Source organism: Oryctolagus cuniculus, chromosome 18 (genome assembly GCF_051225735.1).
Source record: "Oryctolagus cuniculus isolate XC-2025 breed Fujian yellow rabbit chromosome 18, ASM5122573v1, whole genome shotgun sequence".
Taxonomy (NCBI): domain Eukaryota; kingdom Metazoa; phylum Chordata; class Mammalia; order Lagomorpha; family Leporidae; genus Oryctolagus; species Oryctolagus cuniculus.
Genome location: NC_142884.1, coordinates 12,857,786 through 12,872,814, shown reverse-complemented (window position 1 = coordinate 12,872,814; position 15,029 = coordinate 12,857,786). Strand labels below are relative to the sequence as shown.

General features: G+C 63.5%; 1 protein-coding gene across 2 annotated transcripts in view; it reads left to right on the top strand.

Moving 5' to 3' along the window:
• The window catches only part of PPP1R37 (protein phosphatase 1 regulatory subunit 37), a 38,629-nt gene that overhangs the window by 15,126 nt on the left and 8,474 nt on the right, over positions 1-15,029 (top strand). The window lies entirely within an intron of this gene.

Sequence of the window (15,029 nt, the reverse complement as noted above, 5' to 3'; positions counted from 1 at the left end):
TATAGCACCTGCTGTGTTCCCGGGCAGGAGTGGTGGAAGACACTCCCTCCTCCAGGAAGCCCTCCCTGGCTTCCCTGTCCCAGACCTGCCCACTGGACTGCCCATTTGTGGACTTAGAACCAGGCTGTCTTGCACACCATGTCCCCAGGGTCACCCAACCTGGGACACAGAGCAGGTGCTCAAAGAAGGATCTATTGAGTTGCTGTTGACACGCGCATTCTCGAGGCCTGGGTTCCAGTGTGTAGTGCTTGTTGGAGTTAGATCTGGGCCCCAGGGCCATGTGAGCCCAGAGGCCAGCCCTGTCCCAGCTGCCCGGACCCAGAGGCCAGCACTGTCCCAGCCGCCCGGACCCAGAGGCCAGCACTGTCCAGCCGCCCGGGCCCAGAGGCCAGCCCTGTCCCAGCTGCCTGGCCTGGGCACCCTGGATGCCTTGACCTGAGCCAGGCTCTGTGCTGGGGTTGGCAACGGGGTCCTCGCCCTGAGTCGCCGTCCGACTGCGTGTGGGCCGGGGAGTGGACCCAGCCCCTGGGAGCTCACTGTTGGCTTGCGCCTCCTTTTGGGGGGTGTGGGGACAGAGGCTGTACAAGCCCTCAGAGAGCCCAGGCGGGGTTCCTTGGCCGCTCTAGCCGCAGGAGTCCTGATCACGCGCTCTGTGTGTTGGCGCTGCTTTCTGGTGCGTACCCCTGAGGCTGGAAGGAATTCTTGCCCGTTTCACAGGTGAGGCTGTCCCTGGCTCACTGCAACTCCAGCCTGGGTAGCCAGACCTGGAGCCGGCCCTGCGCTGCACAGCGGCCGCCGGGCCTCCTGTCCATCGGCTCCTCGCTGCCAAGCCCAGGGAGAGGGAGCCGCGCGTCTGCAGCTGGGCAGACTGAGGAGCGGTCACTCGGCCCCCAGGGCCCCGTCTCATCGCGGGTGGGGAGATGGGCCCTGGGCTGAGGCTCCTCCCCCTGCACCCCGGCTGCCGGGTGTTTGCTCCTGCCGCCCTCCGTGCGGCCCAGGCCGGCACTCTGCACGCTCAGTGCTCAGCCCTGGGTCAATATTTGTCTAAGGGCACAGGAGCGAGTGTGATCGGTATTTCTGAGGGGAAGGGGGTGGGGGGACAGGCAGAGGCAGCTGGTTTGGGCCAGGTGCTTGGTGGGCCTGGCTGGAGCCGATAGTGTTTGCCCTCCCGTCAGGCACCTGCTGTGAGCTGGCAGGCCCAGGACTCAGGTGGCAGGAGCCCCTGCTGACCCAGTACCAGCTCCGTGCTCGTGCTCCGAGGGCAGGATCTGAGCACTGCTTCTGGAAGTCTGGGTGTCACTCTGTCTCCTGCTCCATCTTCAGCCATGCAGAGGCATCACAGCCATCCCCTGGGACAGAGTTACTGGGGCTGGAGCCTACCTGGGCTGCGCAAGGTGGACAGGCCTCTGCCGGGGCCCGGGCTCCGGAAGCTGGCAGGACCCAGCTCTGGCGCCTGCTCTCTGGCCACGCGGCCTCCTTGCTCTTTTTCCCAGAACCCCACTGGGCTCGCCATTCTAGAGGCCAGGAAGGGACACTCAGTCCAGGTCCCCGGGGGAGCCGAGCTTAGCATCCTGGGTGCGGAAAGTCACCAGCTCCCAGGTGTGCATGTCAGGTCGCCTGCCCCCACCGGGACTCAGGCGCTTATGCCCTGTGTAACCAGAGGCCCAGAACGCCGCTGGCGGCTGGTGCTGCGGTGCAGTGGGTGAAGCCACCAGCAGTGTCACATCCCATATCGGCACAGGTCTGAGTCCTGGCTGTTCCACTTCTCCAGCTCTCTGCACCTGTGTGGGAGACCTGGGTGGAGTTTTAGGCTCCAGGCTTCAGCCTAGCCCACCCCTGGCTGTTGCAACCCTTTTGAGGAATGAACCTGTGGATGGAATATTCTCTCTCTCTCTCTTTCTCCCTCTCCCTCTCTCTGAAACTTTGCCTTTCAAATAAATAAGTGAATACTAAAAAAAGAAGTGCCAGCGGCCTTTCAGACGCCCTGTGCGGGAGGCTCCCTGGCAGCCTGGCCAGCGAGGACCTGTGCGTGGCCGCTCTGCATGTGTCTGTACCGAGATCAGCAGCCGGGGGGTCAGGATGAAGGGGTGGGGCAGGCCTGCATTAGCACCGGCCATCTGCGTCCTTGGCCCTGCCGAAGGCCTGGGCCTGGAGGCAGGCGCCCAGCCTGCTCTGAGCTGCGAGCCCTCAGCTGGTTGTGCGCCAGCCTCGTGTCTCAATGGCGGGAACTGCAAAGGAGCTGTGCTTTCCTTTGTCCGGGGGTCTGCTGGGAGTCCCTGCTGTCCTCACCTGGTTTCTGTTTGCCCACCCTGGGGTACACGTCTTCATCCATCCATCCATCCGTCTACACACACACACACACACACACACACACAATTTATTAGGCAGAGTTACAGAGCGGAAGAGCTCTTTGTCCACTGGCCTACCCCCCAAATGGCTGCAGCAGCCGGGGCTGGGCCAGGCTGAAGCCAGGAGCCAGGAGCTGCATGCATGTGGGAGCAGGGCCCCAAGCAGTTGGGCTGTCGTCTGCTGTTTTCCCAGGTGCATTAGCAGGGAGCTGGACTGGAAGTGGAGCAGCCGGGACTCAGCCAGCGCCCATAGGAGATGCCAGTGTCACACGCGGTGGTTGAACCGCTCTGTCATGTCGCCGACCCCTGGACTGGAGGTGGAGGATCCAGCGTGGTGACTGTCTCCGCCCTCCCCGCCCTCGGCAGGGTGGCGAGGGTGAGGCCGTGGGGTGTCTTGGAGCAGCACCGGCAGAGGCCTGTGTAGGAGCCTGCCTGCCATTGTCACCGTGGGCCTGTGTCTGACCCGCTGTGTGGACGGCCAGGCCCCGCCGAGGATCCTGAGCCCAGCAGCTGCGGTGCCCAGTGGTGCGCGGCTCCCTCCGCCCCGCTGACCGCTCGTCGCGAGATACCGCGCCGGCGTCCCCTCGCTGCTGGGGGGCCGGGGCAGAGGTTTTCTTTTTTTTTTTTTTCTTTTTTTTATTTTTGACAGGCAGAGTGGACAGTGAGAGAGAGAGAGACAGAAAGAAAGGTCTTCCTTTGCCGTTGGTTCACCCTCCAATGGCCGCCACAGGTGGCGCACCGCGCTGATCCGATGGCAGGAGCCAGGTGCTTCTCCTGGTCTCCCATGGGGTGCAGGGCCCAAGCACCTGGGCCATCCTCCACTGCACTCCCTGGCCACAGCAGAGAGCTGGCCTGGAAGAGGGGCAACCGGGACAGAATCCGGCGCCCCAACCGGGACTAGAACCCGGTGTGCCGGCACAGCAAGGCGGAGGATTAGGGTTAGCCGCGGCGCCAGCCTAGAGGTTTTCACAACTACTTGAGTGCTTAAAACCCGTCTAGGAACGGGCCGTGGCTCCGTTTTCATCTGGGTTGTGTCCCTGCCTCCATGCTACGCCCAGGCTTCCCAGGACAGAGTGGGTGGGGAGCCCAGGGCCTGCAGGGCTCTGATGAGAGCCCGGCGGGGCGGAGACCAGGCACAGCCTGGAGCTGACCGTGGAGTCTCAGTGGGGAGGTAGGCTCTGAAGTCAGACCCGCTCAGCAGGGACAGGGGGAGGTCCCTGAAGTGTGCAGCCCGTGTTGCTCAGGATGCCCCTCTCTGTCCCTATTCTGTCTTGGGTTGGGGATCCCGGCGGTGCCTCTTTCCTGGGGTGCTGGAAGGTGCCGCCTGAGCTAACAGCGTAGGGCACGCTGCAGTCAGGGGCTGGTGTCGGAGCTCCCCGTTCCTCGACAGGCCTCTGTCCCAACCTTCGGTGAGGGCCTCTGGGCTCCTGGGCGCTGAGCCAGGGGCTGGGGAGCTGCTGCCGCCAGGCTGGCTCAGGCTTTAAAACTAAACCTTCACTGTCGTGAAAGGCCGGCCTTGCATTAGCCCGGGTGGCCTCAGCCCTCGTAGGCCAACTCTGAGTAGCCGCTGCTCCCGCCCCCACACTCAGCGCTGTTAGGGCCGTTTCAAGCCTGTGTGAAAATAGGAGCATGATGGACGTGACGTGCCCACGCCCCAGCTCCGCACCACTGACCGTGTGGCCGGCTGCTCTGGGCCCACGCCCCAGCTCCGCACCACTGACCGTGTGGCCGCTCTGTGCCCACGCCCCAGCTCCGCACCACTGACCGTGTGGCCGGCCGCTCTGTGCCCACGCCCCAGCTCCGCAGCACTGACCGTGTGGCCGGCCACTCTGGGCCCACGCCCCAGCTCCGCAGCACTGACCGTGTGGCCGGCCGCTCTGGGCCCACGCCTCAGCTCCACAGCACTGACCGTGTGGCCGGCCGCTCTGGGCCCACGCCCCAGCTCCGCACCACTGACCGTGTGGCCGGCTGCTCTGGGCCCACGCCCCAGCTCCGCACCACTGACCGTGTGGCCGCTCTGTGCCCACGCCCCAGCTCCGCACCACTGACCGTGTGGCCGGCCGCTCTGTGCCCACGCCCCAGCTCCGCAGCACTGACCGTGTGGCCGGCCACTCTGGGCCCACGCCCCAGCTCCGCAGCACTGACCGTGTGGCCGGCCGCTCTGGGCCCACGCCTCAGCTCCACAGCACTGACCGTGTGGCCGGCCGCTCTGGGCCCACGCCCCAGCTCCGCACCACTGACCGTGTGGCCGGCCGCTCTGTGCCCACGCCCCAGCTCCGCAGCACTGACCGTGTGGCCGGCCGCTCTGTGCCCACGCCCCAGCTCCGCAGCACTGACCGTGTGGCCGGCCGCTCTGGGCCCACGCCCCAGCTCCGCAGCACTGACCGTGTGGCCGGCCGCTCTGTGCCCACGCCCCAGCTCCGCAGCACTGACCGTGTGGCCGCTCTGGGCCTTTGGGCCGGGTGCCGAGCTGTTTCCCCTGCTCCGATGTCCGTGTCCGTGAGCTGTAACGGTGAGCTCCGGTTTTACTCCCGTTTCCGTCACACGGAGCATCCTGGCATCCGGCTCCCTCCTTGCCGTTTTCCGGCAAGGTGTCTTGGGAGGTGTGCCCTGCTGGCTCAGAACACGGTTGTTCTCTGTGGCTGCCGAGAGTCCCGCGTGGGTGAGCCGTGGTTCATTCGCTGGTCTCCTGGTGGCGGCCGTTGGGGCTGGTTCCGGGTCTGCGCTGTGAACGCTTGGTGCAGTGAGTGACCTTCCATGCGTATAATTCAGCATCTTTGCAACGTGTCCACAGGATGAGTCTCCAGACTGGAATTAAGGCAAAGGCTGTGTGCGTTTGTACTTTCTTTTCTTCTTTTTAAATATGTATTTATTTGGAAGACAGAGTTACAGAGAGGGAGGGAGGGAGGGACGGAGATCTTCTGTCTGCGGGTTCACCCCCAAATGGCCACAGTAGCCAGGGCTGGGCCGGACTGAAGCCGTGGACTGCAGTTCTCCCTTCTGGGTGGCGGGGGACTGGAACGTCTTCTGCTGCTTTCTCAGGTGCATTAGAAGGGAGCCAGACCGGAAGTGGAGCAGCTGGGGCTCAAACCAGCGCCCACAAGGATGCCAGTGTCGCAGGTGGTGCTTCACCTGCTGCACGCAGCGCCTGCCCCACGCTCGGCCTTGCTGCCTGCCTGTGCCCGGCGCTGTCGAGCGGGGTTGTGTGGCTCCTGCTCCACCTGCCGCGTACGGGAGGCAGCTTCCCAGCCTCGTCGGCACCCGTGGCCGCTGGCCTTCCTGGTAGGTGGAAAATGGCCCTGAGTGTCCTTTGCTTCAGCCTGCGGTTCTCTGGCCACGAAGGGTCGCTGAGCGTTGGGATCCTGGGCCTGCTTCTCACGTTGCAGAACGGAGAGCGAGTCTTGGAGCTGGGTGAGCCGCGCCGCGCGGCTCTGTCCTCCCTGGCAGGCCGGGGCCCGTCTCTGGCCTCACCTGCAAAGTGGGGTAACGAGAGTGCTGGGTCAGGGAGCAGAGTGTGGCTCTGCCTGCAGAGGGCGCCACGCCTCTGGGCTTTGTTTTGTTTTCTTCCTGCCCTGTGCTGAGTGCCACCGAGGCTCGCAGGGGCCTGGGGACGGGCACAGGGTGGTGTTCGGCAGTGCAGGGCGGGGCACAGAGCTGGGCCGAAGCCTCTGCTCTGGGCTGAGGGACCTGGCTCCCGGGGCCACCGTTGCCCTCACGTGTGTTTCTTAGCTGAGGCCCGGAAGCAGGCGCTGCAGGATCCGTGCTTAGGAGGGTATGCGCAGGGCCCGTGGAGCTGAGGGCGGGAGTTCCCGAAGTACAGGACAGACATGGGCCTTGTGTCCCTGGCCTGTGCCCTGAGAACTCGAGTAGTGGGCACAGGAGCCTGGGCGGGGCTGCACAGAGAGCGGAGAGGCCCAGAGCTGCCTTCCAGGGTGCGTGTGGAGGGACACTGGCCTGCCTGGGCCAGGCCGTCGCCTACTGGGGGGCTCCCTGCCTGAGCCTCGGTTTCCCCATCTGCCAAGTGGGGTGATGGTGATGGTGGCAGAACTGCCTTGTGCCTCGAGCTGCTGCAGGCGTCCTGGGCCATGCGCGGGGCCGAGCACTGGAATCGCACGAGCGCGCCCCGTCTGAGGGAGGGGCTCCGGGCTCCTGGGGTGGAGGCCTGGGACCAGGCTCGGGACTCGGGCACCTGCGCTGTGGGACACGTGGAGCGCAGACCTGGCTTCCGGCTGTGGCGCGGCTGCTCCGCTGCCCCCTTCCCGCCGAGAGCTCTGGAGAGCGCCACCAGGAGCGCCGGGCCGCTGGCCTATGTGTGCTGACCTCTCCCACGTCTCCCAGCGTCCTCCACTCACCCCCATGCCGCTGCCCACCTGTGCCAGTGGGCGTGGAGCCCTGTGGGTCTTAGCTGCCGACTCCTCGGGACTGGCCAAGGTCAGGCACACGCGAGGGGCTGCCCAGCAGCTGGGTGCTGGTTTTGGTTTTTCTTAACTTGTGGTCTGGTTTCTGAGTAGTGGTACCCGCTTATGCCTCGGCGGTTAAAAGACACCAGAACGCAGGCTTCCCTCAAATCGCTTTCCCGCCTCCCTCCGGCTTCCCCTGCTCCCCTTACTAAACAGTCGCCCGGTCGCTTGGGCGTCCTTCCAAAACCGTCTGTTGACAGAGCTCAGCACACCGCAGCCGCAGCCTGAGCCCCCGCTGCCGGAGGACTTGGCCGCGCCTTGCTGGTTGTTGATGACCAGCTGTGGCGGCTTGTGCTGCAGCAGCCGGCCGGAGCAGTTGCCCTACGGCCCTGGCTCGGAGCCTGCTCGCTGGGCCTTTCCCTGACGTCCGGAACGCAGGGCCACGTGAGTCGGTCACCATCCGAGAAGGAAGGGCACTTAGCTCTGGGTGCCAGGCCCGGCGGCCTGCCTGCTGGTGCCATTGGGCCCCCTCCCCTGAGTCTTGCAGCCGACCCCCACCCCATGGAAGCCAGTCCTCCCTGGAGCCAGCGAGGGTCCTGTCTGCTCCCCACCGCGTCCACCTGTCCTTGTCTTCACATCTTTGTCACCGTGTCCCCCGCCGCCCAACACTCGCTGCCCACAGTGGGTCCTCCTGGGTCTGCTAGATAAAGCCACAGACCTGAGCCTGGTGCTTGGGCCTTGGGTGCCCACCCCGGGCTCCTCAGTACGCATTCTGAAGCCACCACACCTGCACTCCAGAGTGGTTGCCATCAGGGTCACCTGGGGTTTGTCACGGGGACCTCCTGATGGAACCTGGTAGACTCGGCCGCGGGAAGGTTGCTCAGTGCCGAGGTCCGAGCGGCTGGGAGGGAGCAGACACCTCCCCTGCCCCCAGTCGCTCCCAGCACTCCCAGTGTTGCTTCCAGATGTGTTGATTCCTGCTGGGATGGCTGGCTGCTTCCCCCACTGCTCCAGGCTGGAGGGATGGCCTGGCTCAGTCACCCCCTGGGCAACACCCCGGGCCTGGGAGCGAAGCCAGCCAGCCAGCCATCTGCCTGTCACCTGACGCCTGGCATCGGGTTTCTCTTCCTTTGTGAGGGCACATTGCTCTGTTGGCCTCTCACTGGAGCCGGCGACCATTGCTGCAGGAGCTGCAAGGCCCCCTCCCCGCCCCAAGGCCCTGCCCTCCAGCACCTCTCCCGAGTCCTGGGCTGCCCACGCCACCTCTGCCCGGCCCCCGCTCCCCCACCAGTCACAATAGCACACTGTGCCGCCTGGGGGCACAGTGAGGCAGGAGCACCAGCCCAGAGCGCTTACGGACCCCGTCACCCTGCACACGTCCCCGCTTCAAGGCCGAGGCAGCGGCACACAGATCAAATCCCTGTGCTCAAAGTCGGCCTGAGTGGGGGCCAAGGTCTGACCGCAGGCAGTCTGGCCCAGAGCTGTGAAGTGCCCTGGGAGACCTGGGTCTCAGGTGGGGCACGCGGGCACTGCAGAGTGCGTCGGCGCAGCAGTGAGGAGCCCCGTCCTGGCTGCTTTGGGCCAGAGCCGCTCCCTGCTGTGCAGCGCTGCCCTTGGGTCCCTGGCCCTAAGGTGCGGGCCGGGCCTCAGGACTTTGTGCTCCTCATCACTCCGATGGGGTGCTCTCCCCACTGCCAGCGGCCAGTCAGGCCACCCCGAGGGAGGGGCCAGGGCCCTCCTGAAACCAGCTTTGCAGGCTCCGCAGCTCCCTCGCCTCACGGGGGGCACCGGGCGCTCACCCCAGCAGCTCACGGGCACGCAGGCCTGCGTGGCTGCTTGGCCCTGCCTGGGGGGGGGGGCCTTAGATCCGGGGAGCCTACCCCTGTAGGAGACTTCACACACTGCCTGGGAAGCGTGGCTGACAGAGCGCCCTCTCCCCTGCCTCAGACAGGCTGCCGGCATCATGTGAGCTCGCACGTGATGCAGCACAGGCTGGAGGGTCAGGGAGGAGGCGGCCCTCTGTCAGCCCTGCCCCACGCTCCCTCCGGGGGTGCGTGGTGCTCCCGCGCCACTGGGCTCACCGAGCAGGGATTTCCTTTAGCCCAGCTCGGTCGTGCAGCTGTCGTCTTCCCCAACGTCCCGCCTTAGCCCACCCAGGGAGGCCAAGCTGAGAGCCCAGTGCCCACCACTGAACTGTGGGCTGCGGGGTTAGGGCTGGGCAGCTGTGCCCTGGCTTTGGGCCCTGTGCTGTCTGGCAGGGGGCTTTCTGTGCCGTGGAGGCCTAGGGCTGGCCTGGCCCTGAGCTCGGGTTCAGGCCGTGGGAGTTGGTGGGGGAGATGACGCCGGCGGGCCGTGTCTGGGCCGCACACATCAGAGCTTCCGTGTGCGCCTGTGCTCCGCTGGCTGCTCGCCACGGGACCCTGCGTGTGTCCTTGGAGTCGGCCCTTGCCTCAGTTTCCTCCTCTGTACAGTGGAAGTGGTGCACGCTTCCTGAACTCATTCACACGAGAGTGTCGGGGACAGCCCACGGCTGCACGGAGGCTGCCAGCTCTGATGTCTCCTTGCCGGTTCCTGAAGCCCCTCCTTTTTTTTTTTTTTTTTTTTTTTTTTTGCTTGACTTCATTTAGTCTCATTCCTAAGCAACAGTATTTGTGAAATCACAGTTTTGATGAGCTAGTTCTTTTTTAAGACATAAATGAGAGAAATGCCTAACTACTAGAACAGAGTCCTTCACGAGCTACCCAGCACTCTCCGTGTCTCCGCCGGTGGTGCCGCGGCCCCCGGAGTGATAGTGATGGGGGGGGGGTGGCCAGAGCACCTGCCGCCTGGACGGGCCAGCCCCTGCTCCCGGTGGATGCAGTTACCATTCCTGTCTCTAGGGGCCCCCCATCAGCCTGGGGCCTCGCGTGCCCTCCCTGCCCCCATCTCCCAGGAGGCTTCAGGTGCCCGGGCACAGGTGACCTCTCCAGGCTGAGCCTGGTTCCAGACCTCGCTGCAGGTGTGCTCGGATGCCAGTCCTGGGAGCGTGGGGCTGCCTGGTCAGGAACCCTGGGGCTGCTGGGGGCTCCTTTGGACAAAGGCTGACGGCCTCTGTCGGGGGCCAACCAATTGCATGCCCTTGATGCCCACGCTGGGGTCATCTCTGCCCTGGACAGTGTGTTGGCACGAGCTGTGGTCCCCATGAGCCGGGCCGGGCCCAGGGGGAGGCGTTCCCTCAGAGGTCTGGTTAGGGCCTGCAGCCCGGGGCTGGCGTCTGCTGCGGTGGTCAAGGCACTGCCTGTGGGATCCAGGCTGTGGCTCGGCGGGTTAAGCTGCCAGTTCCGATGGCAGCATCCCTCAGCAGAGAGCCGGTTTGAGTCCCGGCTGCTCCACCAATAGACCTGGGAAGGCAGTGGAAGATGGCCCCCGTACTTGGGCCGCTGTCAGCCATGTGGGAGACCCAGGCAGGGTTCTTGGTTCCTGGCTTCAGCCTGGCCCAGACCTGGCTGTTGCGGCTGTTTGGGGAGTAAACCGGTGGATGAAAGGTCTCTCTCTCTCCCTTTCTAATGAATTAGTTCACTTCAGAGAAAGCTGCTGCTTGGGGCGCCCGCTTCCCATATTGCAGTGTCTGGTTGAGCCCTGGCTCTGCCTGTGCTCTGAGGCAGCAGCTGACGGCTCAGGTTCCTGCGCGCCGGCCGCCCCCTGGGAGACCCACGCTGAATTCCGCGCTCCTGGCTGTAGGCAGGGGCTGCTGCTTAGAGTGATGCCTTCAAGTTTACATTTCCCTTCTAATTAAGCATACACACACAGTGTTGCGCTGTGGCGTAACAGGGTAAGCCTCCGCCTGTGACACTGGCATCCTATGTAGGTGCCAGTTCAGGATCCAGCTCCCTGCTAATGCTCCTGGGAAAGCAGCAGAACCACGCACCCCGGCCGTTGTGGCCACGTGGGGAGTGAACCGGCGGGTGGAAGGTTTCTGTCTTTGTGTCTGTCTTCCTCTCTGTGTAACCCTACCTTTCAAATAAAAAGTAAAGGATGGGGCCGGTGCTGTGGCGTAGCAGGTTCGAGGCCTGGCTCTAATTCTGGTCCAGCTCTGTGCCCGGGAAAGCAGTGTAAGATGAGCCCCTGCACCCGCGTGGGAGACCCAGAAGAAGCTCCTGGCCCCTGGCTTCAGATCAGTGCAGCTCCGGCCGTTGCGGCCATTTGGGCAGTGAACCTGCGGATGGAAGACCTCTCTCTCTCTCTCTCTCTCTCTCTCTCTCTCACTCTGCCTTCCAAGTAAATAAATAAATCTTTTTTAAAAAAACACACACAATTCTAATCTTCCATCTCTTCAGATATGTTGATTTCTTTTTCTCTCATGGGCTCTGTCTGCTTTCATGCTCAGATCGTCACTGCTGTGTCAAGGTTACTTGATTATTCAACGGTACGCTTTTATTTTTTTTTAAAAGATTATTTGAAAGGCAGAGTTACAGGGGGAGGGGGGGGTCTTCCATCCGCTGGTTCACTCCCCAGATGGCCACAATGGCCGGAGCTGGGCCAGTCCAAAGTCAGGAGCCAGAAACTTCACCCGGGTCTCCCACGTGGGTGCAGGGGCCCAAGGACCTGGGCCACCATCTGCTGCTTTCCCAGGGGCATTAGCAGGGAGCTGGATTGGAAGTGGAGCAGCTGGGTCTCGAACCAGTGCCCGCAGGGGATGCTGGTGTTGCAGGTGGTAGCTTTACCCACCACGTCACAGCGCCGGCCCCTTATTTTTGTATTTAGCTATTCCATTGCAATGTACTTTGAAACGTGTGAGGAGGAAGGGGTCTGATTTTACCTCGCCCCGTGGATAGTCTGGTTGCCCCAGGGAAGCTGACGACCAGGTAAGGTGCTGTTTCCTGGTGTTGCAGCTTTATTTGAGGTTAAACTCTGGCCGCAGCGTGTCTCTTCTTTTGGCCTAGCATTCTTGTTCTTTAATCAGGCTGGTCCTGTTCTGCCCCACACACTCCTGTTACGTAGTGAGGTGTCTGGGTGTTTTTGTCTTGGTTTGGTTTGGTTTCGTAATTGTTAAATACCTGGGGAGGTCAGTGAGGTAAGGTCTCCTTCCCGGCCCTGCGGTCACTGTTTACAGCCGTCCTCGGCGGCTCCAGCGCGCCCTCTGCCTCTCCCTCTCCCTCTCCCTCTCCGGGGGACCTGGAGCCGTCGAGTGGGCAGGTGTATTGACCCGTTCCTGCTCCTCCCACACCTCAGAACCCCAGGATTTGCCTTGGGCCGGGGGCACCCGGCACATGGGAGCCAGCCGAGTGCGCTGCCGCCTCCGGCCCCGGCACACCTGCGTCCACGCACTGGCTGTCAGAGACCACACGCCATCGCTGTTTCCATGTGCAGGGCCCGGCGGGGGGAGGGGTGTCTGTCCCTGGGGCCACACTTCCCCTCTTCTTTCTTCTTTTTGTAGAAATACTTATTCATTGTATGTATTTGAAAGGCAGAGTTAAGGCAGAGAGTGAGAGAGCTTGCCCATCCACTGGTTCACTCCTCAAATGACCGCAACAGCCAGGGCTGGGCCAGCTCGGAGCCAGGAGCTTCATCCGGGCCTCCCGTGTGGGTGCAGAGACCCACGGGGGCCATCTGCGGCTGCTTTCCCGGATCCATCAGCAGGGAGCTGGGTCCTGAACCGCTGCTCCACTGCAGATCCAGCTCCCTGCTGGTGCACCAGGGAGACAGCAAAGGATGGAAGGATGGCCCGAGTCCTTGGGCCCCTGCACCCACGTGGGAGACCTGGAGTTCTCGTCTCCTAAATTCAGCGGCGCAGCATTTGAGGAGAGAACCAGGGGATGGAAGACCTCGCTGTCTCTGTCTCTGTCTCTACCTCTCTCTACAACTCTATCTTTCAAATAAATGAAATAAATCTTTTAAGAATTGGTTTATTTATTTGAAAGACAGAGTTAGAGAGAGCGAGCGAGGTTGTCCATCTTCTGGTTCACTCCCCAGATGGCAGCAGCCTAGGTTTCCTCCAGGTCTCTCGTGCCTGGGACCTGGACCAGCCGGGTTGTGCCGTCCATCTTCCTCCTCCACGCACTCATGGAGTGAACAGTCTTGATAGTTCCTGGGTCCAGCCCTGGGCCGGGCGGTGCTGGCCACACGACAGCGATCCAGACGGCCTGGGCCTTGTCTCCGAGCTCCCGTCCCCGGGCAGTGGTGACCCAGGGGACAGGGCTGTGGTGGCAGATCCCTGGGGGTCGAGGAGGAGCCGTCGAAGCTAAGCACCCTGAGGCCCTAGAGCAGCTCGAGGCTTACTGGAGCCTGCTGGGTGCAGCTGACCGTCAACACAGAGGGCTGCCGGGAGCATGGCCGCCGCCCACACAAGCCCAGGCCCTCTCCCTGCCGCCCCGCGGCCCGGGCAGGGGTCTGCCCCCTGGTGTCAGGTCAGTTTCATGGACCCTTCTCAGAATGCTGATTTCTAAAGCCAGAAAAATAAAACAAGATAATAAAGGAGGCCAGCGACAACCCCATTCAGATCCGGAACGCGGTGTCTGTGACCTCTTCCTTGAGCCGCGGCGCGACAGGGCCCGTGTCCGCAGTCATGATGGCATGCAGCGTGTGGCGCCCTAGGTGACGTGGGACCGCCTCTCTCTCCAGGACGGTTGCAAGATCTGCTAAACTGACTTCTCGCTGAATTCCAGTTGAGCTCGTGAAAAGAAGAGGGAATCTGCCCACACACGTGTGGTCCTGGGTGCTTAAGACCAGGGCATGCAAGCGCAGGGCTGGTTCCGAGTCGGAAGCTGCCTCCCAGGTGGAGCCAGCTCCTGTCCCCACCCGAGTCCCGGGACCCCCAAGTGCCTGGGCCTTGTGAGAGCGTCCTCTCCCAGGCCGCAGGAGGGCTGACCGCGGCCCCGGCCTGGCCTCTGCCGTCTCCTGTCCCGCCGGCCCCAGGGCGTGGTTTCTTCCTTAGACCAGTTTCCTGTCCTGGAACGTGGTGCAGGGCTTGATGGGAAGAAGGGTGCAGGGCCTCTGGCCTAGCTGGAGCGGGAGAAGGGGTCCACACAGGGACCGTTACCAGACAATGCTTCAGGGCCCCCAGGGGCCGGGGCCTGCGCTTGTGAATGGGCACATGGGAAACGTGCTGCGTTGCCATGGAAATGTCAGGTAGCTCAGCACCTGTGCTGTTGCCTCTGTGGCCACCCCATTCTGCAGGCCCAAGATCTCCCTCCCCCTCCCCCCGCCTCTCCCCTCCCTCTCCTTCCCTCTCCCAAGAGAGATTTATTTATTTAAAAGAGAGGAAGAGAGGTCATCCATCTACGGGTTCACTCCCCACATGGCCACAACAGCCAGGGCTGGTGCAGGCCAAAGCCAGGATCCCAGAGCTGCATCCAGGCCTCTCAAGCGGGTGGCAGGGGCCCTGTCACTTGGGCCCTCCTCTGCTGCCCCCCCCCCCAGGCACACTGGCAGCGCTGCATCAGAAGCGGGGCAGCGGGGACTGAACCCCGCTCCAGTGTGGCCCTGGCCAGAGAGCCCCGCCCTCTCCCTGCCCTGCTGGTGACCTCTCCCGCCACCCTGGGGCAGTCCAGGCCCCAGTGCCCACAGGTGGAAACAGAGCAAGCCATTTGCTTAGCCATTCAGCTGGAGAATGGGTAAACAAAATGTGGCCTGTGTGATCGCCACTCACGGCGTCCGGGGAGGGGCCAGCTGCGGGGGGCGCAGTGTCTAATTCCGGCTTTGAAACGTTCAGCAGAGGCAAGTCCACGCAGACAGAAAACCCAGCCCTGCCTTCTCAGCGCTGGCCATGGGCTTGCCAGGGCCGGGCTGTGTGCACCTGTCGCCTGGCCCTGCCGCCGCCAGAGCACGTGGAGCTGTCGGGTGTTTGGGGCGTGGGAGTCGGCAGGGCCACAGTCATTGCCTCAGGAGCTGAGCTCCAGTCGGCTCCCTTCTGTGCCACCATGGGCACGCCGCTTCCCCTCTGAGCCTGTTTCCTCCTGGGGTCAGAGTGAGGCTTCGCTCGCTCATCAGAAAGGCATGAACACCTGCGCTGGGCCTGCTGCCACGGTGTGCAAGGGACCGGCAGGAAGGGGTCCCCACGTGCTCCCCAGCCTCGGGGAGCTCCCTGTCACCGTCTGCAGATTTCGGTGCCACACGCAGTGTTGGGGCATGGGGTTGACCCCGACAGCCCCCGCCCTGCTCTTGGGGGCTCACAGGCTGGTGGGGGCTGACACATGGAAAGTTGGATGGCACGTGTGTGGCGGCGCCCAGGGAGCCAGGCGTGCGGCATGGAGGGCAGTGCTGGCCGGGTTTAAGGATGCCTGGGACAGCAGTGGGTGGTGAG